Raw genomic sequence first — 26411 nt, forward strand, 5'->3', positions numbered from 1 at the left:
GTTTCTTCAATTCTTCATATTCAGATTTATTAAATTCAAAATTTATATCAGCTACATAAAATTAAAACCACATCCATTTTTTTTTTCACTTTTTCTTATCATTTCGCCGTACAAGTGCCCAACCACCCTAAACGTATTTAAAATTATTATGTCGTCATTATTTATTTGTTCAGAATTATTTTCCCGTTATTTAATTTATCTGTTAAATAAAAAATAGGTCGAAATGAGATAAGAATTATCACTTTATATTCTGGTGATATACAGGTATTCATGGTTCATTGAAGACAAGATACAAGTGTACATAATGAAGTGGTTATAAAAACACACTTCACACCTTTGGTAAAAATTGACCACGGGGAGCTGTGTTTGTGAGTTATTAACATACAGGTAATTGTTGACATCTGTCTAAGATAACACCCTGGGCATGATTCACACCTGTTGAAACAAATGACTGAGAGATTGTTAACCGTAGCATGTTTTTTCCCCTTCTTTTCTTTTTAAATACATATTCAATTTACAAAATTTTTAATTAAATTTAAAGTCGTTTATTTCCTTTTAGAAAATAAATAGATTTTAGAAATCTAAAACATCATTTAATAATCCTATACGAAGAAAATTCAATATTAAGTTTTAAATAACATATATAATTGTTTTGCATACTTTTAGGATTAAAATAAATAAATAAAACACTAAAAGCTTCGACTGCGGATACTATTACCGTGGATTTAAAACCAGTAGAGCACCGCTTTGATTTGAAGCGACTAAAATCCCCAGGCATGCGCAGAGGCCAGTGATTTGAGTCGCTCTTTTCCCTATATATTCTATTAAGAGCGACCCTGAGCACTAGCGACAGAAATCACGGTTACACCGCTAATTCATGGTTACAATTTAATATAGACATAAAACATTTTAATTTATCGATTTATCTCCATTTAATAGCCTACATGTATAAATTGAATGTACACTGCATGTAAACCTCATTTTCTCGACCTTCGACATGACGTCACAGCATATGCATATTGTTACGTCGAACATCAAGCCCGATTCAACTCATTGAAAATCGATTTTCTTCATTGATATTTATATTTTTAAACGTTATCATGGTTATTCATTAAAAACATGTTTGCTTATCTTGCACTTAGATATTATTTTAGTTACGCGGGGCTGCTTTAATTTTTTTAAGAACGTAATTCCCTTTATGACTACAGTAATAAGACTGAAAAATTCCAGAAAAAAAGATTTCTGTATTATTTCAATTTTGTACAATGTAATTTTGCTTTAATCATTTTTTTCCATCGCAGTTATGCATAAAAATATTGATGATTTTTTTTTCTCACAGCTAGCAACGTTTTGGGAAATTCTCTGTTTTGGGGGCGGGGTGGGGGTTCTCTATTTTTTTTCTTTTCAAATGCTGGAGTTTGGCCGAGTTCGACCTAACAGCAACAATTCAATTTGTTTATTAGTGTCTAAATGAATGAATTTTTACATATCAAAACTTAAGCAAAAAGACTATTCTCAGAAAACAATTGGAGAAAGTGGGGGGGGGGGGGATCGGAGGTGCCTCCACCCCTTTCCTGACACCTTTCCCTGTGTATAACAGGCTTGTTCATTGTCTAACCAATCGGTCGATCAGTGTTAGGAAATCTTTGATGAATCGATATTTCTGCATTTCAAAAATGTAGGTATTACATGTATTTCAATTTTTTTCAATGAGGATACATGTATTTCAATTTTAATTTCCTAATTATGCATTCTTTCGGCAAGTAACAATAAATATTATACAATAATAGAAAATAATATATATTTTAATATTTACGTATACCTCGTCATAAACCATTCAAAGTTCTTTCTATGCCGTTTCAGAAAAAAAAAACAAATTTAAACGAACTATCTCCTAGCTATTTAAAAATGACCCAATTTTGTTTAATATATAGTATATGTAACTTAAAAAGTATTTTTGTTGTTGCTGTATATTTCATTGTTCTTTTTTAATCAGGATATACTTCTAAGCTATTGACTTAAAAGGTAAATTTAATATCTAGATTATGGCAGAAATTTTAATTATTTACTTCATGTTACAAAGAGTTAGTTAGCCCCCCCCTTTTTTTTTTGATCTAGTTCGCCTCCCCGATGTGAAATACTTGCCGACGCTCCTGTTTTATAACCAGTTAGATTTTGGTTATAAGGTATAAAACTAATTCCCGGACTATATCTGTTGTTTTGAGTAAACGGGGAAGAAGTAATGTTGGCGGTTAATACAGTGACGGCGCTGTGGGCCGTAATACAACGTAAACGAGAAAGGTGCCGATTTCCTTATGGTCTTCCAATATTAAGTCCAAGAACTGGTAAAATCAGGTTTCCAAATTTATTTTCGACGATGGCTAATATCAACAATACTCTACGAGTCTTAAAGTAACCGAGTTGGATGTGGCCGGTAGAGCATCGATCGGGCCTCCAAACTGATGAAGGTATAATGGACATAGCTTTTTGTTAGATAGAGAGAGTAAACAATAATTGCATTATGACACTGGCTGAATTAATTGATGGACAGGTGTGTTTCTTTGATAGAATGGACATAAAAGACATGGCTAAATAATTATATAAACAAAGTTATTGATATAAGATTAACAGGTCCTGAGGCATTTACACCTAACGAGTATCAATTTTTTTGACAGTCACTTAAAGTCAATTGGAATGTCTTAATCCTGCTTCAAAGGGAATGAGATAAATTAGACACAGTTAATTATTATTATATTAGCACATAGTAAAAACAGATAAACAATTTTGTAGATAAACGTCCAAATTTAGTATAATATATTAAAAAGTTATTTATTTCAAAAATGTTAATTTTGCTCGGTGATAGTATAATGAAATCCATCAGCGGAATAGGAAGTGTAGTTTCATTTCATTTAAATTAATATAAAGGTAACAATTCACCACAGGAACTAGATCTACCCCCCCCCCTCCTCCCCTCCCATTCTTCTTTTTTTCCGATCCAGTATTTCCATAATTTAAATGATATATTTCCTTTTATTGAATTGTTTCTGTCTTTAAAGAAATGGTGCGTTTATTAGCTAATTCCTCTTAAAAAAATTGTTGTTAAATAATGATAATATCTTCAACTGATCGATGAATTAAAGAGATGAGTCATCATCCAACATGTACAATATATCACGTTAAGATATTTTCAGTGATCATAGATTGGTTAAAGACAACGATCTTGTTGCATAAGCTAATTGGATAAAAATACCTAAATTACATAATTCTTTACTATTCTGTGTACTATAAGTAATTGTACTAAGTTGAGGACGACTGGTCTTCGGGAGTCGAAGCCTTTTTTTAAATATATTTTTGTCTTAATGTACTATAATGTGGACATTTTAAACAAATTCTTTGTCCCCTTATTCACAAAGATGATATATTCTATCATTTCTCACAATTCTGTTATACCTTCCTTGTTCAATCATTAAGATTTGTGCAGATAGTCTTAATCTTGTAATTAGTACTCTATATTTTAAATGTATATTGGTTTACATGGATAAGATGTGGGGGGGGGGGTTAAAATTATCAACAAGGTGTTGGTAAATGAGACATTTTGGTGATTTACATAAATTTGACATATCACACTTTCTCTGATATACAATATCAATGGTGGTATTGCTTATACCATTACTATCATGCAATCGAATCAATAGGAGAATTTTTTCGCGAGGTGGGGGGGGGGTATACTCACTTTCAAAGAATCCAGCTCAACTCCAGCTTCTTTATACATAAGTTAATGCGCAAACCAAAAAAAAAAAATCAGTAATTCGTTCGGAAGGGGGGGGGGGTGCTCTTCTTATGGACAACCCGCTTTCCTGCATATAACACGCATCTTACCAAGTTACGAGAGGCTTCGTGATTTAATTGGGAGGGGATATTTTTGAGGGTAGAAAGAAATTAATTTTGAAAGAATAATGGGTAAATTTAATTATTCAATGCATGTAATACAAATACATATGTATATATTTGTTTAATTAAAACAAACGAGAAATTATCAATATTTGTTTGACTATCGGTATCCTTCACAGTGAGGATATTTTACTAAATCATTTTCTGTAGGTAATCACACATACATCGCACATGATGACCTTGCATAGATAACATAGACATTATTGTTGTCAATATTAAATCCTTAAAATTGATCCCTTTATAAATATAGCTATATCTTAAAAGTCTTAACATTTCGTAAGTTTCATCGCGTGACCCAAAAATTTTTATTAAGCACCGCTTGATGAGATGTTGGACCGGTCGATTAGATATATTGGACCGCTTTGACGTTTTTAACGTCACATCATATGGGTTAACCAAGTAGTAGACGTCTGACAGTTTCGGCATTGACCCGATATCATCATTGTTGCAAACGTGGAAGGGAGAGCAAAATACCTCTGTCATAATATAAAGTAAACGATTCTAGTTAACAGTTTAGGCCTTGTCAAAGGTCCAACAAATTGCATGCTGCACTCTGACCCAGTCAATAAATGTACATGTATAATCATGACTGCACATCACCTTTAATTTTTCGTACGAACTCAAAGTATCTAAACCGTAAATTAAAATAATAAAAAAACAAAACAGCAAACAAACAAAAACCCAGAATGCATAAACTATGATAAAGCACTCACTATATATAGCCTCACAATAGAGAATTTTCACTATACAACAACGAAAATGAAGCAGCACAAATCCCTTTTTGGAGAGCTTGTTTTTTGTTTTGTTTTTGTTTATAAAAAAAAAATTATGCTCTCTGGGTCTTTTATCTATTTCTTACAAATTGCTCGTTTGGTTGAGTTCATTGCCACGGACGCGAGTCTGCATCTAGGTCTCTCTTTCTCCAGAAATGAGAAAGGATTGTACTTTCTGGTTGTACGATTGTGGGGTTTGCTACGATGTGACATTTTGTACCACATCACATGACATACATGTACATGTGTGGTGTTTCATACAGTCCCGTCTTTGCGGTTTCCATATAAAGTAACTAGGAATTTTTAAAAGGAAAATTTTGCAAAAAAATAAAAATCATATCCATACAGTTTTATCAATATAAAAAGTTTAAATAAATCTGGATCATTTATTCTTAAGACAAGCGTTTTAAAAACATGGATATCAGAGGCAATTTTAAATTTAAATTTAATGCTTCTTAATTTTATATCATAAATTTCACCGTGATACAAGAAAACTGCTTTTTTATAAGTATGTCCCAGAGAAGTTTTAATCATATAAGCTATTCCAAATATATGGATCTTTCGGGTTGAAAGAAAAACCGCGGTCCGACTTGCTGTAAAGAATTGGGATGATTTCATATACATGTGTATACTGCGAAAACTGTAATGAATACCAAACAATCTCGCTAGAGTTCACATCAAAACTGCAGATATTTCCATGGGATATGATTGCATTTTGGAAATCATCTCTCATTCTGGTCTTCAGATTCTTTTTAAATTCACGTTCTTGCTTGGCTTGTCAGACGCTGTGTTAGTTTTAATTTATATCTTTGATATAGAGCAGCTAGGTCTTGCATAAGTCAGGAAACACATTTATTCCTAGGTAAGCTTAACGTACAGACTACTGGACCAGAAGAGCCTTTTTTTATTTTACATGAACCGCGACTTTACTCTCATTTACAAATATGCATTTCATCGAGTAGCAATCTGGTTGGAGTATTTTTTGCTGAATTCATTCACAAAATAGATGACCTGCTTTCATTTCTTAGCGGTCAATCCATAAAGTCTTGGGGTTGTTATTTTCCAATTTTAATAAAATATGTGTCGCTTTCACTTTCGATAAGCATGTAGTCTCAGAAGCTCATTTACATGTTCTTTTTATCAGGATTTTTTTTTCTAAAACAGTTTCTACATTCACATTCACCTTCAAATAGCGATTTCATGTACACCCTCTCTTACTCGTAATTGGACAGATAGCTAGGCAAAAAATACCCACTCTGTACCTTATATTATACTTTGCTCCCCCCCCCCCCCAAAAAAAAATAAATAAAATTCGCCTTTTCATCAAAGTTCTTGGTTCCATATTGTAGGCTGAATAAATTAATTAAATATCGTAATAACAGTATAAGGATGGTTGATTGATCGACTGATTGATAGTGAATTGCTTAATGCCAAGTAGGCATATTTTAGCCATATTTCGGCCGAAATTTAGGTTTATATGACCGGTTTTTAAAAATATTTGGTTTCTCTGGCAGCCCGAAGTGAGCCTACTCTTCTCCTTTTTCTTTTAGAAATCCAGAGAAACGACCCTTTGCGTGCCAGGAGATTGTAATCCTTGACCTGGGACACCAGTTATCATCCCATCCGACTGACTTTGATTTTAAAAATATGTAAACAGTTAAAATTTAGATTTCTCTCTGTGTTCATTATTAACATTGCTTGCATTATGTACTTCTAAATTTTACTGTAAAAATCATAGTCTAAAAAGTCTAAAATTCTAAACTTTTATATTTGTGAAAAGTTCATGCATCGTTTATACATTATTAATTAGAAAAAAGTCGACTTCGAATATATGCGAAATTCTACGATTTTATGATTTATTGTTGGCGGACAGTCATATGATATATATATACATTTGAATCACGTTGTCCTGACGTTTCAGGCCGAAATTAGATGATTTGTTAACTTTGTTTTTCTATACATAATATTTCAGATAAAAAAGTATTAATTTCAATCTGATTAAAATTTACGTACAATGTAGTTAGTGTAGCGAGTATGCGAGCGGATCTAGCATCTAATTTTAAATAGACTTGATTATTTTGAAATGCAAAAATGTTATATGTAATATCTTTGTTTATTAGAGTATTATAAAAGTAATGAGAGAAAAAAAAAACAGACTGAATCGTTTCACTAAGTTGAATTATGATGTAAAATCATGCGACACATTTTCTTTCTTTTACAATTCAATTAACTGCAAACGAAATAAAAGAGCTAATTACATAGAGTGTACTGAGAATGTTCACCCCCCCCCCCAACTTTTTTTCTGAGAATAGTATTTTGCTGTAGTAAAATTTCATTAAGATGCTGCCCCCTTTTGATGTTGTAAGGTCGAGCACTGGCAATTTCCAGGATTTGGACAGTAAATTAGCTTTTTTTTACTTGTCAGATAATTTTGGGAAGTCCCCCCTCCCCTCCACACACACTTTTGGTAAGTCTATTTTTTTTTTTTTTTTTTTGCTGGTCTGATGTTTTTTTTTGGGGGGGGGGGAGTTGCCCCCTCCCCCGCCCACTTTTGAAACCGTTGATACGAGCCTGCAAGCCATGCACATTTTTTTCAAAATGTGTTAATATTAAAGCACTTTGAAAAGAATTTTTTTCAAAGTGCCTTTATTTGGTTCAAAATTTAACGCACTTTGAATTTTTTTTCAAAGTGCATGATTTTTCAAGTGCGTTGTAACAAGTGCACATCACGTTTCAAAATTTTTAACTATAATCTGTTTCTTCGCAAACCGTTTACGTCAGATTCAAGATCTCTATCACCCAAAAACTGTCTTTTCCATGTATATACAATTGCACGGGTCATTTATATATACTTCCTGGTTCTTCGGTCTAGCATTTTCAGAGTTTTTTTAAAAAGGTTTCCTGAATGAAAAGCAATTTTTTTCTCTACTCACTGCTCCGTTACGTCCTTCGATGTCATCGTTTTTTTGATTTTTCTAATGAAGTCTGTCTTTAGATATTGATATCTTTTAAACGAAGTAATATATTACATAAAATTTTAGCATATGAAGAAATGCACCAATGCTAAATTTAATCAATTAAATTTTAGTTCGTTTAAGCACCATTTATTAGAGGTATGTCTGTACACATCATAAAGTATATGATTAGTTGATAACTCAATTTCGACCCTGCTCCGTGACCCCATTTTTTTGATAATTTTGATAAATATCAAGATATATTCCAATTTTTTAATTCAAATTATATGAAGCTATTGCTAAAATATGTGTACCGAATTTCGATATGATATGATATGATGTTGAATAAAAAAGTTATGCCAAAATTCTACGAATTTTTTAATGATTCTCGTATTATCTGACAAGTCAACATAATTTTGTGACAAGTTGACATAATTTTTTGACAAGTCGACATAATATATTACAAGTCGACATCAGTATCTGACAAGTCGACATACATGTAACATCTAACAAGTCAACTTGTCAGATAATTATGTCGACTTATCAGAATATTATGTTGACTTGAGAGATATTTTGATGACAAGTAAATATCAGTTAGTGGCTTTAACATACTTTAATAACAAGATACCGAGTTCCTGGTCCTGATGATTATTATCTGACAAGTCGACAATAATTATTCGACAAGTTGACATAAATAGCTGACAAGTCGACATAAACATCTGACAAGTAGTGGCAGAAATATGTCACAATAATATCTTGTTCATACAGCATGATTTTCTTAAGATTATTTTTAACTTGAATCTGTGCAATCAATTTATTTAATGGCCCATCAGCAATGTGTATCTGTATAATATGGAATGCATGGTGGAAATGCTCTAGATCTGCAAATTGTATACTATCTAAATTATTAGTAATTATGAAGAGAATTTTTCATACTTTGTTTTTAGATCATTCAACAACCAGCAACGTTCAAATTCCTATACATTTCAGTGTTTGGGACGCATACACTATATCTCGAATTTTCGTAGTTTACCCCATACTCCCTGAAACAGCTAATATCTTTTAGCATCAGCTTAAAAAATTCTTCAGTACGCAGACCCTTAGAAAGCCCAAACATAAGGGGATACACAATCCTATACTTTTATGGGGAGGGGTAACAAATATTTGCACACATAAACAAGGGGGTTCAATTGACGGAGGTTGTTAGCTCGAATCTTCACCCTTTATCCGCCTGTTTAATTCCATTTTATTATCTATATTACAAATTGTCACCCCCTCGAAAACCATTTTCAACCTCGGCTGCGCCTAGGTTGACAATCGTTTTCTTGGGGTAAAAATTTTCAGCGTGATATATTTAACTACATGCAGTATTTAAACATGTATACTAGTCAACTCTCAATACCATATACACGTCCTCTGGTTGGTTTAGTACACTTTCAGAGCAAAAAAAGTACACCAAATAAAAAAAATACCTTGCAAGTCGCGTTAAGGATATAATAAGAGGTGTTCACTATATACAGGCCAGTAACAACGGTTTCAAAAGTGTTGGGGGGGGGGCAACTTCCCAAAAAATCAGACAAGCAAAACAAAAAAAGGTAATTTACTGTCCAAATCCTGGAAATTGCCAGTGGAAATTTTACTATAGCAAAATACTATACTCAGAAAAAAGTGAAGGGGGGGGGGTGCTTTTCACGAGATAATAAGTTGTACAATTTGATATAATGTAGTGCAAAAAAAAATTTATTAATATCTCTTGCAAATGACCGCAACATTTTCATCTTCAATTTTCAGAGCCTCAGTTCTTTTTCATTCTCCTTGTGCCACTGAAAGTACCTGTACTACTTGCCATTTAAACAATTTTTACTAATTTGCAGGTCAGACCTGGCGCGTCTCTAGAGTTACCTAACAACAACGCTTTATGATAAATGTAATGACTTCAACATTCAATCGTCAACTTCTTTTACTTATGTAGCAATGATACCCTTATCACCTGCATATGGAATTTAAGTTTCTCATTTGATTCGATACGCAAGAGTATGCTAGCTCTACGTATGAACAATATCTAAAACGAGGCAAGCTATTAACAAACAAGTTCAAGAAACAAGAGGCCCATTCCCTATGTGTATCTTTTCATTTACCCCCGCTTTCGATGCCAGTGATATCACTCTTTTGTCCATGATTGTTTGGCTTTTGATTTTATAAAAAAAAATTAGTCGATCTTTATCCTGAATATTACGATAAGTTAGGCAGTCAGTATAGTTCTAGAAAATTACATTGCATTCTTCAGTGAGAACGATTGACCCACTTGACTTACATTTTTCATATAAATGTAAATATATAACGTGCCTGCGTGCAAAACCCTAGCTGGAGGATCTTAAATTTTGTTACTGTACACTGTGAAGGGGTATTTAATTTTCTAACTTTGCACACATATTAAACAAGAAGTCTGTGAGGCAATACTTACTAGTAATCTGATGTGAATATACGCTCTCATGTGAACTGCAAAGAATAATTGTTGAGAAAACTGCGACGGAAATTTGATACAGACAGACGCACGAATAAACAAGAATTCGTACAAAAATGAATCCCAACATATGACATGCCTAAAGAAAGTGTGTGCTAAAATTTTAAGTATATGCGATGAGTAGTTGCTGAGAAAACTGCGACGAAAATTTGTTACCGACAGACAGACAAAAAGACAGACATACAGACACACAAGGGTAAAACAGTATACCCCTTCTTCTCATTCGGAGCGGGGATATAATAACTTGTTGTATGTATAAATCATCGTACTGACCTGGAAAAACAACATTACAGTCAAACTTTGCTATCTCGACCTCCATGGGATCAAGAAAAAACCTCGAGACATCGGAGGATTCGAGATATTAGGGTTAAAATGCATAAAAAAAGAACTGGGGACTTCCATCTTACCTGGACATATCAATGGTATTAGAGATATCAATGTTCGAGATACCTATTAGTTTAATTGTATAATTGTTTTATTATTTGATTCAATGATTGAATAATACAAACTTGTTAAGCTAACATGCAACCTTTCTTGTTTACATTTGCTGAAGATAAAATAAAAAAAATATATATATAGTTCTATTAATTTGGAATTTCTGACTCTGTATTTTTAATACAATTTGAAAAAAATATCAGGCACGTTGCATCGATTTTGAAACCTGAGGGGAGAGGGTGGGGGTAAAAAAAATTTCTAAATTCCAAATTTTATTTCATGTGAAGGGATGTGACGGTACATATTGTCGTTCTGTTCGTATTGTCGTCGGTGGCAATATGTACCTACCCACATTGCACATATTGTCGTCCATCGGTATACTTATTGTCGCCGGTGACAATTCCTTACTTTCCTTCTGCATAATGGACGATAAAGTTAATGTACAGTCAAGCATCGGCACATGCTGTCGTCTGCGACAATATGTACTGTGAACATTTGCAAATTTTGTCGCCGATAAATTATTTCATACAATTATTATTGTTGTTTTGAGTTCAATACGATGATTTAGCCACCTGAACCCGAAGGGCGAGATGAATATTGTACATCAAAGATGGCTAAATCATCGCATTGATCTCAAACAGCAATAATTGTTTTGATATATAATTCAATGATGAAATGATATAAAATCATTAAGCAGTTCATGCCATCTTACTTGTTACAAGCCAACTGCAATGAGAGAATCAGTGTTAAATAAACGTTACCAGTCGTATTAAATTGGATTTTTTGAAATCAACTCCAGTTGCTATGATAATAAAAGAAATAATGTCAGGCTCTTTGATAGGATCGATTTCGGCGGGGGGGAGGGGGGGGGCAATGGGGGCATTATCAGGAGAAAATCTTTGATTAGCCCAACGAAAATAGAATTCTCTTTACTTCAAATTTTGTTTGATGTTTGGTGGGGTTAGGGGTGGGGTATTAAGAACCATTAGTGAGGGACCAGCCTTTCAATGAACGTTTTTATTCTAATTGAATTAAAAGTAAAAATTTACGTTCAGGAAAAAGTGTTGGGGGGGGGGTCCCTTCCACCCCAAAACCATCCCCATCCAAAATTATATATTCCCTAATGTTATGCTCACCTGAGTGAAAGTCGGTAGCAAGTGAAATAGCTTTCCAAAACTATTGGTATCGAGAACATAAATCCTTATATTCACCTGGAAAATCACATGCATGTGAATATAACGTAGTGTTTTTTTCTTCTTTGTTGAATCTCAGCCAATAGGAGATATGAATTATTCAATTGTGTAATCATAGCGAATATTTACTAGGGCCGTGAAGAGATTGACAAACACACTCACACAAACACGCACGGAGGGAGACAGACAGACAGTAGAATTACTCGCAATAATGAAGGGAGAAAATTTTGTGGTAAAAATTTTTTGTCAAGGATCGGTGTACACGACTATGATTTACAAAGATTTCAGAATTCCTGAATATTCTCTTTTGTCAGTTGTCATTATATAGAGTTTTTGAGTTCAGTAGTAATATGTATCTTGATAATATTTTTTGCTATTCTTATACATGTGCCAATGTAATTATGGATGGTGGTCGGGGGGGGGGGGGGGTTCCACATTTTAGCTCACCTGAGCTGGAAGCTCAAGTGACTTTTTTAAATCACTCTTAGTGGAAAATAATCAAGAAAAGTCAAAGATATGGTAGAGTCATTAAAATCTTTTCAAGAACCACAAGACCAAAAAAAAGGTGAAACTTGTATGGAAGCTTCCTTACTTGGTGTAGATTTTAAAAGAACTGCAAAGCCATAATTAAGGAACCGTACTAAAGTGGAAAAATCCAATGGTAGAGACTAGAAATATTCATTTTTTATCAAATCACGTCCGCTGTATATAGGGTTGGGTCACAAAAGGCGATCAGAAATTTACATCCGAATACATGTACAGTGTATAGGGGGGATCTTAATGTAGAACAGCAGGCAAAGAGTTTCTCAGGTAACCCATGTGGCTCATGACCCTTTTGATTAAAAGTCTTCTCAATAAACCTGCTTCCATAGAAGCTATAGCTACATGTATGTGATATTGGTTAAATCTTCAAAAGCATTGGATATCAATGTAAGTTAAATTAATAGTAGGATGCAATTAATTTCGATAGATATTTCAGACATTTTAAATTAAAGAGATATTTCATGTATGTACAACCTGTCTTCTAGCAAGCCTTCTTAACTTTCCTCATCATTTTCATCATTAGCATTATCTTAATATGTGCATTCAGGGTACTCAAATTTTGTTGTATGCCTGCAATAAGATAGACCGACAGACGACAATATGTGGAGTTATGGAAGGTACATAAATGTCGCCGGTGACAATATTATACTGTATCAAAAAGGAAGATCAAAAAGCCTTTCCACGAACATTTTACATGTATACTTAACCGATAGTAGACATCGTTCAGAAAAAAGTGCCCCCCTTCCCTCTACGGGTGAAATAACTTTTCAGATCTAATTTTATCCATTAGGAAGTTCTCAATTTATTTTTTAGTCCAATGTAGACAAAATTCATGAGCTGCAACAACGTAGCCCTCTCCGATTTTTTTTTTTTTTTTTTTTACATCAGATGAAAAATATTGAAGAGGGCTACATTATTTCAGCTAAAAATTCATATTTTCACCTGGAAAGTCACGTGCAGGTGAACTTAAAGTTCATGTTGTATTTTTTCTATAATGTTGGATCTCAGCCAATCAGAGAGTTAAGATTATTAATTCATATAATAATAGTGATGGCCTTTGCTTTCTTTCATACTATTTTTTCTTAATAATTCTTGTAATATGTTCCCTTTTTTCCAAGACAAATCTCCCACCCTTTTCTTTATAATTGATACATTTCAGCACACCAAAGTGCTTGCTGGGATCATGACATTTACAATTAAAGTTAGTAGTTAAAATTATTTTCATATAAAAGAATTATAAGGCTTGTAACCTCACACTCATAACCAGATATCATTGAGATGGTGGCCATCTCAAAGTGCCCCGCTTTCAAAACCGAACATGAAAAGGTAAAGTAGCTGAAAAGAGTTTACTTTGAAGAGGAACATTTGTGTACTATTAAGGGATGTGTTGTTCGAGTCTAAAGGGCTTCTATGTCATCCTTGTTATAAAAAAAAATGGCATAAAGATCACGAGTGCTCCATACCCTCTATCAAAAGACAGCACACAAATCACTAATGTTGCATATCCTCTATGAAAATTGTTGCATATCCTCTATCAAAATATGGAAGGAAAATCACAAATGTTCCATACCCTAAGTCAGTTGGTAAAGTTTGAGGCTAACTGGACTCAAGGGAAAGAAATTATGCACCGAACAAAGATTTTAGACAGAGAGGCTATTTTTGACCTTGACCCTTGACCTAGAAACTTTGTTCAAGGTCACTGCACATCAATTGACCAGTGGCACTCTGCGAGTGAAGTATGAACCACATTGGACCAAGGGGAGAGAAGATATGCTCCGGACAAGGATTTTTCATATAATTCTGCTATGACCTTAACCTTAGACCTAGAAACATGGTTCAAGGTCACTGCACACCCTTTACCCAAAGACACTCTGTGGGTGAAGTATGAGCCAGATTGGGCCAAGGAGATAGAAGATATGCTGTGGACAAGAGATCTCGGACGGACGGACAGACAGACCGATTACTATACGGCGCCCGCAGAGTGGAGCCCTAATTAATTAATAATATCTGGCAACATGCAAGTAAAGAAATTCTGCTGAATATTTTAAAGTACTGTATATACTCCTTAAGGATACTATAATTTCATGAACCTTTCTCCTTCCACACAGGCCAACATTGATATTTGTGAAAGCATAAAGTAAACAATTCAAGACAGTGACATGTTTTATTCCATTCTTTGCATAGTCATTTCATCATGAAAACATTTGTACATACATGACTGTATAAAGATAAGGAATTATTTTCATTGACTGATTTAAAAATTCTTTAAATTCTCAATATATGAAAAAATATTCCTTTACAACTGTTTCTATCAAAGTGCTTAACATTAATGAACCTATTAAATGAATGCATTACTTATTGAATGATTATTTGATAAAATGCTCTATTTAACTTCTTTACTTATCTAAAGAAATATGCACTCTGATTTAACAAAAGTATATAAAGATTTATACACAACATAGTTTATATATATACCTTTCAAACACTAATTCCAAGACTTTCCCAAACTTTCTTCATCTTTAAATCAAGAAATATTTTTTTTATTTCTCATGCTCCAATACATAAGTGTATACTAGTACAACACAAATAACAGAGACAAAAATATTGTTGGACAATCTTTTTTTTGTATATTGCTGCATTGTACTTTACACAGGTACAGTCCTTTTTCTTGCAATTTTAAGTATAATCATAAGCATTTAATGTCCAAACAATAAAAAGCTGTTTTGTTGGTGTTACACAAGATGTGATGGTTTTTTAACATTGCCCTTGCTCTACATGTATACATGATGGAGGAATTGTGATACAGGGAACACAGTTGGAACAAAAGTCATGCATGAACATGCATTTAATATAATTAGTAGGCAAGAAAATCCATTTCCAGATCTGTGTTGTCGCTGACAACTTGACATAATATTCAAAACTCTTTGAACTTCTTTTCTTTTAATCAATGTCTTCATTTTTTCTTCCTATATATTGATTTTAATTTTTTGATGGTAGTGCTTTGGGTGTTGTTATGTAAAGATAAATCGGAAATAGGCAGTCCTCTTTTTTCCCCTGTTGTTTGATGTTTTTAGGTAATATCTGAAAAGAAAGCATTGGTCATGAGCATTTAAAGCAATGTAGGAAATATCAGCAAAAAATACAACTAATTGCCAATTTTTGTAATTGCACACCCCGCACCCGAGATGTAAATTGCATTTGGCAGTATTCTAAGTTTGTCAAATGGCACAGAGTATTTGTGAAATACCAACTACAAAATCATGATCTTAGTAGGCATTCAAATGATAAGCATATTAGAAACTTAAATATTATAAATCTCACAGAATGAAAAGACAACAAAGATGTCCATAGGACATGAATGCCCAGTCGCGGGTATATTAGTAATGCAACATTAAAAGAGCTATATAAACCCCCCCCCTTAAATGTCATATTTTTAAAATTTCTTGAAATGTCCTGAATTGTATATATTGTATGAACTAGATGTGTCGAACGCCATGAATGCCTCTGCAGTTAATTTCTTAATTTTTTCTAAGTTCAAGAGAGATAACTTTGTCAAAAATCATCGGACCATGACCAAATTTGAACTTGACCTGTATTTTTTGGTAAAATACCTGCACATGCAATTTCAACCTTATATATACATCCCTACAAAAGTAAGAGAGTGGAAACTGAACATTTCTATTTTTTCTAAGTTCAAGAGGAATAACTCTGTCAAAAATCATCGGACCATAACCAAATTCGACCTTGACCTGCATTTATAAATATATCCATATGTCAAATTTGCGTTGAATGTGTGCAACTGTTGCAGAGATAATGAATGGGAAGTGAATGATGATGGAATGATGGAACAGAGTAACACTATATTCCCCTGCCCATTTTATGGCGGGGGCAGAAAAATCAGAATTAACAAAAAATATCGTGGTTTCAAAGCAGGTCATTGGCAATTTTTGTTTCTAGGACACCACAGATTATTTAGATTTTGTGTTATTTATCAGAAAGAGGACAAAATGTACACAATTTGTTCAATTTTTACTCTAAAATTTAAAAAGCGCAAATCTGCTCCATAACAATATTAACATATTTCACTGATACAGTCCATTATCATCTTACAAAAGTTATGGAAAATTTGACTATAGGTCATCTTCCTGATGTCATATCTAACATATGATGTCATGGCTGATGAAAATATATCCCCCTGTTTTAGAACATAATTATGCATTTCTCTGTCAAAGTTTGATTTTGGGGGCATTAATATCAATTGGTCATTATCAAATAGTAGTGTATGAATTTTGACTTTTACTCGACACTCAGGGCCAATGAGCAGTGAGGGATCTTTATAGTGCCAATGCCTGCCGTGACACGGGGCCTCAGTTTTTAAGGTCTCATCCAAAGGACCCACAACTTTCACTTCAAAGTGCTGATCGCATGGCAAAGGAACAGTTGCTACCCATTTTTTTATCGACTTAGGTCAGTCGCAGCCGAGATTCGAACTCACGACCTCCCGATCACGGAGCGAGCACTCTACTGATTGAGCTACTGTGAACGGTCTTCAAAATTGAAATTGAAATCTAAAAAAAAAGATATAGTTGATAAATTCTCACCAAATTCTGTTTAAGTGTATAAGCTTATGTAGAAATATCTTAAATGCTTTCTTTCAAACTAAGCAAAATACAAATTTTAGAAAGTGAGGTCAAAGGAAAGGTTAAAGTAAAAAAAGGTTGATGCCCTTCAAAAGCTTACTTCATTTTGTATCAGCATATGAAGTTTGATAACACTGTCCAGAATGGTTTCTTAAAAACTGAGCTAAATACTAATTTAAGAAAAGTGAAGTCAAGGTCAAAGGAAATGTCAAGGTAAAAAAAAATGTTGATGCAGTTGAATAGCTCTCATCAGTATGTATCAGCATATGAAGTTTGGTAAAAATATCTTGAATAGTTTCTTTAAAACTGAGCTAAACACTTATTTAAGAAAAGTAAGTCAAGGTCAAAGGAAAGGTCATGATCATGAAATGTTGATGCAGTTGAATAGTTTTCCTCCGTGTGTATCAGCATATGAAGTTTGATAAAAAGATCCTGTCATAGCTTCTTTGAAACTGAGCTTTAAACTGTTCTAAATACAAAGCATAACGGAAGGACAGAAAGACGGAAGATAGACATGACAAACTCTATATGTCCTAACCATATTCATGTATTCTGATGCAATGTATTTAAAGACTCATCTATAAATGTCTTTATAGTACTGATACATGTCCCCCAAAAATGGCTAACCAGTAATCTGAAATGAAGAACTTTGCGATCTTGCTAAAAAAAATAATAATACAGTCAGGGTTTAACACTAAGGCACGTCAGACCAACTTGGTTAAATGAATGGTATGGTTGTGTGCAATGTATGTGAACTAGACATTTTGGTCAGGTTGATAACTGTTAAATCCTTTTCAGTCTTTTGAATAAATATATACAAAATTGTAAAAAAAAAAATTATCTTATTTGTACAAATGTAAGCACAACCTTTGCTCTACATGTTGAAATCCCTTCATAACACAATTGTTATTTTTAGCAATAAAATTTTTTATAATATATATTTTTAGCTGTAGTAGACAAGTCTGGGTTGAAACGTATCAATTGATATGGTATAAATACTTACCAAGTAAAACTTTCTGTATTTATTAATATTTAGGATAATCATTTTAGTAAAGTTTGTTGAATGTCTTTAAGGCTCATAATTTTCATGTCCCAATTAATGAACCAGACTCAAAATGGCTACTCTGTCAGAATCTTGACATGCATGAGAGGTAGTTTCAAAAGTTACCAATTAAAATTAACAATTATAAGAAGTTTGGTCAGGGCAAGTGATTTTATGGTTAGTAATTCAAATTATGGAAGGTAGCCTGACATGTCTAGTACTTGTTAAAATAAATGTCAAACCTGATACTCAAACCCCGTTATCTCGAACTATCCATAGAACTGTGGAAAAACTTGGAGATATCGGGAAGATTCAAGATGTTAAGGGCAGTGCTCCAAGTCACACTTCCTACCAGGTCGCTAAATGACGACCTAAACTTTTTTTTGGTCGCCATTTCAGAACTTCTGGTTGCAATAAACAAATATTTCACTCGCCATTGTGAAAACATTTTGTGAAAACACATTTACATGTAGCATATAGTAAAAGCAAGGAACAACACTCATTTATGTACCTACAATGTCTTTTTAAAATTTATCAAAGATTACTTATTACTGTGACTTAATAATTTGCTAGGCTGAAGAAACCACTCATGAAATAGTAGTTCATAGAACCACCAGTATGGTTGTGCAATGAAGAACACAAGTGTTTTATCCTAGAATTAAAATTAATGCAAATGAAATTGTAGCAAGTTTGCCTGATGCATAAGTTTGAACTATACAGATCTGACTTCGTCAGCTGTTTGTTATGTTTATTTTATGAACCTATGTGTTAAACAGTTGTTGTCCACATCACCAAAACATGATGATATTCAAGCTATATTAGCCAAATGCTCCATTAACAAGATCAGGTTTTAAAAAGAATACAACATTTTGACAGCTGTTCTGTTGACTGTACAGCATGCTGGCATATCATTACGTAATCTCAGTCTTTGCGACGCTTAACAAAGTTTTAGGAATTTCCTCAAACATTTTCTTGACAGAGAAGCTTGGGAAAAAAGTAATCTTGATCCCAATCATAAAAATTGACAATCGCCAGCCCAAATTTTCTCAGTCGCAATAATGCGAGTTAGTTTTAATTTCCAGTCGCAAATTTAAATTTTTGGTCGCAAATGCGACCATTTTAGTCGCAACTTGGAGCACTGAAGGGTAAAATACTTATTAAATATAATAAAAGATTGGGACTTAAAAATTACTGACATATCCACTGTATTCGAGATATCAGTATTCAAAATACCTATGTTTAACTGCAAAATCATGTATTCTGTAAATCAACTATTATTCCCGACAATTTTTATTCAGGATTCTTTACCCTGAAATCCATCTGCAACAGTAAGCATTAATTTTTCCAGTGAAGGAAACATTCTACCATAATACAATAGTTGTCACAACTTATGATTGGTTTGTGATGAGAAATATTTCTAGTAAGTAATGAAGGTTGCAAAAATTGCAGATCTTTCTTGCAGGCAAGTTAAAGTTGATTTACAGTATATCATGTTTATATACTGAACTTTACAGGGTATAATAATCAAATCTTACCATTCAAAGTAATTTAATGTTTCCCTAAGTATGACATCTTCTTTCATCAACTGCCATCAGAAGTTCGAATACTTAAGCCAGTTCCAATGTCCTCCTTTGCAAACCCTGGTATTCCATGTGAACTGACATTGGGTCTCCATCTGATTCTTAGCCACTCCAATTCTCCCCATATCTTCAAAGAGAAAAAGAAGTCAACTCTACCTAAGATCAATAGCTTCCTTAAGCTGAAGTCTTCTTAAATAAAAGATGATCTAAAAGAGGTTTAATATACAACAATGCTCACTTGAGCCATTTCAGCTCTGCTGTTCTTCAGAAACTTTTTTATCTCCATGAAAAATTGTGACCTCATAATGTGACCTAACCTAGCTCCAATAATACTGCATCTTTGCTTGCTTTGTAACATACAAATTAATAATTAACAAGCACTCTGAGAGTATTGCATTAGCAATACTAGTCCCCTACCGCCAAGTGTAATCTGGCTCCCGTTAAGAATTGAAAATGCCATAATTCCGTCAAAAATCAATGAAGCAGGACGAAATGCAAATTTGATCCACAACTTATCAAGGTAAAGTCACATAACAAAAATCAGCTCAATATCTGAAAGCGTTTAGAAGAAAATTGCGGAAAACCCTTAAAAATTGAAAAGGCCGTAATTCTGTCAAAATCAATGAAGCGGAACGAAATGCAAACTGATCTGTAACTCATCAAGATACACTCACATACCAAAAATCACTCAATATCTGCAAGCGTTTAGGAAAAAAGTACGGAAAACCAAGTGGGACAGACAGACAGAGGGACAGACAGACAGACAGACAGACGGACAGACTCAGAGGAAACCTAAAACTTATAGTCCCCTCCGGTTGCACCGGTAGGGGACCAATTACTAAAAAAAAAATTGCGGGGGGGGGACTACTTTAACACTTTCCACCACCATACATCCAATACATGTTTTTAAACCCAGAAAGACCAGCAGGGGGAACAACGTAAACATGTGGCATATTTCTCTCTTATAATGTACAGTGGGGTATTTTTTGTGTGGAATGATTATTTTAGGGTTTTACAGATTTATTCCTATGGTACACCTGATAAATAAGTGTAATAAATATAATTTCTGAAAAAACTGGCTTTTGGAGAAATGCATTATTTTACTTCACATTTACATTAAAAAGTGTAATAAATATAATTTCTGAAAAAAAAGTCCAAGTCCTAAGGGAGGGGGGGGGTCCTATCCATAAGTACCTGTGCTGTTGACTTGTGGGGAATAATTTTCACTTTTTAGCCCTGTTGACTTGTGGGGAATATTTATCACTATTGACTTATGGGGAATATTTATCACTATTTATCATTGTTGACATGTGGGGAATATTTATCACTGTGGGCTTGTGGGGAATATTTATTATCATTGTTGACTTGTGGGGAATATTTATCATTTTTGACTCGTGAGGAATATTTATCACTGTCTACTGGCTTTTGGAGAAATGCATTATTTTACTTAATATTTACATTAAAAATACAAATTATTTTTTCAATAAATATCTACCAAATCTAAATTTAAAGAATCAATCATCATATAAATGTACTGAAACTAAATAATGTTCATAAGTCCTCTAAATCAAAGCACATTAAACATGTTTGATATGCTGCATATAGAGTTCCCTTAACTAGATTTTAATTTTTTCTTGCATAAAACTGTTTTCAATTCAGAGCTTATAAGTCAGTCTATGCGAAAGTTTTTTTGACCACACTGGACATTCAGTCCTGTGTAATTTTTAATTAATGCAATGAATACAAAGGAAAAACCTCTTAAGTATAGGCCCAACAGCTTTTCTTTTACCAGGGATCGCTCCCACATAATTCTGTAGACAGTCCATGTGTCTTAATGATGTTTATTTATGCATTTGGAATTGTATATTTTCTACTTATAAAAAAAAACGTTGAAATGACTGCGTCGAAATAGTTAAGCTCAAAACCAAACTCTGAGACATCAGACATTCCGGTCCGGTGTAAAAATAACACATCAGGCCAGAGGCACTGTATCCAGGGATAGACATTAACTTTCAGATTCACTTGCCCTTTGGGCAAGTGATCTCAAACTTTGACTTGTCTCAATGCAAAACTTGGTTGCCCAAAATTAGGAAAGAACTTAATAAGCAAAAAATTAATTTCTGTAAACGTTATGATAAGAAAAAATGTGATCAAATATCAGTATATACATGTATACCAGTCAGTGAAAAAAAAAAAAATGATGCTGCATTTGTACATAAATGTATACAACTGTACTTGTAAATTTAACCTTCTAACACACACTGCCATGCAGCAATAACCATTTCCTTTTAATTTCCTTATACATGTAATAAAATTCATATTTTAAAAAAATTATTTTCGGTAGGATCCTTTTGTGAATCGTGATTTTCAGAGATAACTCTGAAGCAACGCTAAAGGAAGATACATGTAGTTGCTACGAAACATACATCTTATCTTGATCAGGATACATTATGTTACGCTGTACATACATTCTGTGCGTGAATAAATAATCTAATTTCCTAATAAGAAGTTAACAAAATATTGTTAGACGTAGAGCTTATTTACTACAAAGGAAAATAACGAACCTGATTTTAAAATGAATGGTATAATCCAGAAACGCTACCAAGGAAACATTGTCAATCAGGTGCGTGGCGGAAATCAAGTGTTCAATTTATTGTTTTATTAATAAATTAATGTAATCTAAATAAATATGTGCATTTGCATGAACAAAATCACTTGCTCGATCGGACAAGTACTTTGACAATTTCACTTGCCCAAACTGAGAATTTACTTGTCTCAGGCAATTGGACAACCATTAATGTCGATCCCTGGCACCAATTGATTACTCTCCATTATAATCAATCATTTATTAGTAGATATTGTAAAATTTTCTGATAATTCAATATTTATCAACATGGTTATATCTTCACAAAGAATTTTGGCTGAAGTAAGTCGGAGGTTAGAGTGATCTGTTCTGAATGAATCATGGTAATATTGTTACCCTCATCATTAACAACATATTTTGCAATGGGTAACATCATATAAATAGTGCTTATTTTTTAGGGTAAAACAAGAGGCCCCTGGACCACAATGCTAACCTGAGTAACTTTGGCCCCGCTGTTCTTCATCTGATTTCCCCCCTTGTAATACCTATTGTGGCCCCGCCCTACCCCAAGGGGTCATGATTTGAACAATTTAGAATCTTCCACATTAGTTTCAGCTTTTTGGTTCTTGAAAATAAGATTTTTAAAGATATTTTCTACATATTTCAATGTAAAACTTGGATTCCCTATTGTGGCCCCGCCCTATCCTAGGGGTCATGATTTGTATAATTTAGAATCTACACTACCCAAGGATGCTTCCACATAAGTTTCAGCTTTTCTGGCTAAGTGGTTCTTGAGAAGAAGATTTTTAAAGATATTTCCTACATATTTCAATGTAAAAATTGGATTCCCTATTGTGACCCCGCCCTACCCCCGGGGGTCATGATTTGAAGAATTTAGAATCTACCCTACCCCAGGATGCTTCCACATAAGTTTCGGCTTTTCTGGTTCAGTCGTTCTTGAGAAGAAGATTTTTTAATGACCTCACCCTATTTTTGTCTTTTCTTGATTATCTCCCCTTGAAAGGGGGCTTGGCCCTTTATTCTTATAATTTAAACTCCCCTTCACTCAAGAATGCTTTGTACCAATTTTGGTTAAAATTGGCCCAGTGGTTCTTGAGAAGAAGTTGAAAATGTGAAAAGTTTACAGACTGACGGACAGACAGCTAGAGGGATGACGGACAACGGGTGATCAGAAAAGCTCACTTGAGCTTTCAGCTCAGGTGAGCTTAAATGACATACTGAGAGAAAAATATTTTCAACTGATGCATCAGTATGTACACTACAGTGTATTATACAGCTGAATGTCTGATTGATAAATAAAACAAAAAAATTCTACATCAGAATTAATTTAAAAAGGCATTTAAACACTCTGCATAGGTTTTTTATGCCAGTCCTATACCCCAAGGAATCATGATTGAAAAAAAAAAAACAAAAAAACTTGAGTCTACCTGAAGATGCAACCATATGAATATGACTAACCAAGGTTTTATTTTTCTTGAACAGTTAATTTTTATTTAAAGATTTTTCCTATGTTTTTCTATGTAAAACTTTGATCCAAAATTGTGGCCCCACTCAACCATTACACCTGGGGTTCATGATTTGAACAAACTTAAATCTGTGGCAGTGCTACCTGAGGATGCTCCCATATGAATATGACTACCCATGGTTTTGCTGTTCTCGAGAAGACATTTAAAGATCTTTAGCTATATATTCCTCTGTAAAACTTTCATTTCCCATTGTGGTCCCGCTCTACAAAGGGGTCATGATTTGAGCAAAACTAAATCTAAGGGCAAGAGAAAGAAAAACCCCTGACCCTAGGGCCATGAAATTCATAATTTTGGAACTCAGGAAGAGGCACTTTGCTCATTTAAAGACAGACGATACGTTCCTCAATATATATAATTTTTTCTAAGATTTTGTCATTGAAGTATTGCTACTTTAACATGTTTACTCACAAAAAATTAAGGTACCTTACCAGGCATTTGTGCAAGATACCAGAGGATGTTTTTCCTATAAAGTCCTCTTGGGAAAAAACTCAATTAGCCAATAACACATTTTTTGGTCTTTCATTTTTTAAAGACAATTAGAAATCAGTTTAGAAATCAGAAGGTTATTAAAATTTTGAATATTTTCCACATAATTCGAAGGAATACCAAAACAGATATTTGAGGAATGTATCGTCTGACCTTAATAGTCTGTCTGTTTAATACCCAGGAGAAGAAAAGATTTTCAAAAATATTAAGGAATTTTCACTATATAAATTCAATAGACAACTCCATCTTCAAACATAAGAGCTGCTGACCCTGGAGCTACAAATTTCACAGATCTGGAAGAGGTACCCTTGATTAATATAACCATGGGCTCAGTTTATCTGCTTTATACCGAGAAGCAGGAAAGATTTTCAAAAAATTAATGCATTTTCACTGTATATTCAATAGAACCATGCCTTAGCACCAGAATCCCGAACCAAGTGGCCATGATATTCACAATTTTGAAAGAGACACTGTTACTTATCATAACTATGTACTAAGATTGGTATAAATCTGATGCACATGATCAAAGAAGGAAGATTTTTAGAGAAATAATGCATTTTCACTATATAACCAATAGGGCCCTGCCCTAACACCAAAACTAATGACCCCTTGGGGAATAAAATTCAAAATTATGGAAAAGGCAACTTTATTCATCATAACCATGAACTTCGTATTGTTTTCAACACTCAGGAGCAGAAAAGAAATTTTCAAAGAAATAATGCATTTTCACTATACCTGTATTATCCATAGACCACACCCTCCAACCTCTCATCCAGGGGCTATGAAATTCACAATTTTCAAAGAAGCACCCTTGCTCATTATAACCTGCACTTAGTTTTTTCACCTTAGTAATCAGAGACAGAGAAGAAGATTCCCAAAGAATTAATGCATTTTCACTATAATTATCACTAAAGCCCCATCCTAACACCACAACCCAAGGGCCATGAAATTAATAATTTTGGAAGAGGTGCTCATCATAACTTTGTACTTCATATCCAGGAGCAGAGAAGAATATTTTCAAAGAAATAATGCATTTTTACCATATTTAATCAATGGAGCTCCACCCTTACACCAGAACCCCTGACCTTGGGGCAATGAATTTCAAAATTTTGACAGAGGGCTTAATGCTTATTCAACCATAGCAGCAATTCAACTGCTTAATTTCCAGTAGTAAAAAAAAGAAGATTTTAAAAGATTGAAATAATTTTAATAAGTTTAGCCCTATCCCTCAGGCCAAAGGGAGGGGGGGGGGGGTGGCAGATATAATGAAATTCAAAATTTTTATTCCCCTTCATCATACTAGATATTGGTTGAAATTGGTTCATCAGTTCCAGAGAAGAAGCTAAAAATATTCAAATGTTAAAGAAGGATGGACAAAAGCAGATAGCAAATAGGTCAGTGAGTGACTTAGGTTTTCATTTGAAAAAAGGGCTAAAATTAGCACAGAGTTAATTGGAGTTTCCTTTCAAGTAAGATCGATTGAAAACAAAAAAAGTGCATTTCAAAGACTGAATAACCATAAGGTCAGCAAATGAAGTCAGTGAATGTTTTTTTTATGGTAATGGAAGCATAGATTTCAAAATGAGAACTTAAATGATAATTGTTTACTTATGATCTATTACTGTAATCTTGACTTACCAAAGCCTTCTGTCACCATACAGAAATCCAGACAGAATGCATTCAGTTATATACTTGTATCCTCCAATTCCATGCAGAGTTGTCTGTTTACACATCTGCCTCTCAGTCTCCAACATTTTCAAGAATAAAGTCACCTTAAGTTTGCTCTTGTTGTGAAAACTCCAAAATCTGCAATAATAGTTTTGCTCTGCATTACACAATTTAATTTAATTTTTTTCATCAGTATATGTGTATATTTTTACCCATGATTACAAGAAAAGTCTACATCACTCAACACCTGATTTTTGACCCCAATAGCAAATATAATTTGTTAGTGCTCTCAATACAACTGACCTTGTCTCGACACACAAGAACAGTTAAGAAATAAAATATATTATTATACTTTCATGTTAAATACTAAAATCTGATTGGTTTAAACGCATTTAACAATCCGTAATGTTACCCTCAGCGTTAGCAACACACTTGACAACGGGTAACATTAAGAAAATATCACATGCGTTCAAATCATGCGCGTACGGTTC

The 26411-nt window shown here is 33.6% G+C and overlaps 1 long non-coding RNA gene across 1 annotated transcript; it reads right to left on the reverse strand.

Moving 5' to 3' along the window:
- Positions 1-15301: 15301 nt before the first annotated feature.
- LOC133175046 (uncharacterized) lies at positions 15302-26065 on the reverse strand. The gene is made up of 3 exons (XR_009719216.1): positions 25891-26065; positions 19591-19762; positions 15302-15454 (listed from the first exon to the last, which is right to left on the reverse strand). It is a non-coding gene; the product is annotated as an uncharacterized LOC133175046 (long non-coding RNA).
- Positions 26066-26411: the final 346 nt, after the last annotated feature.

Source organism: Saccostrea echinata, unplaced genomic scaffold (genome assembly GCF_033153115.1).
Source record: "Saccostrea echinata isolate AGI-Se365-2 ecotype Australia unplaced genomic scaffold, CSIRO_AGI_Sech_v1 ptg000060l, whole genome shotgun sequence".
Classification (NCBI taxonomy): Eukaryota; Metazoa; Mollusca; class Bivalvia; order Ostreida; family Ostreidae; genus Saccostrea; species Saccostrea echinata.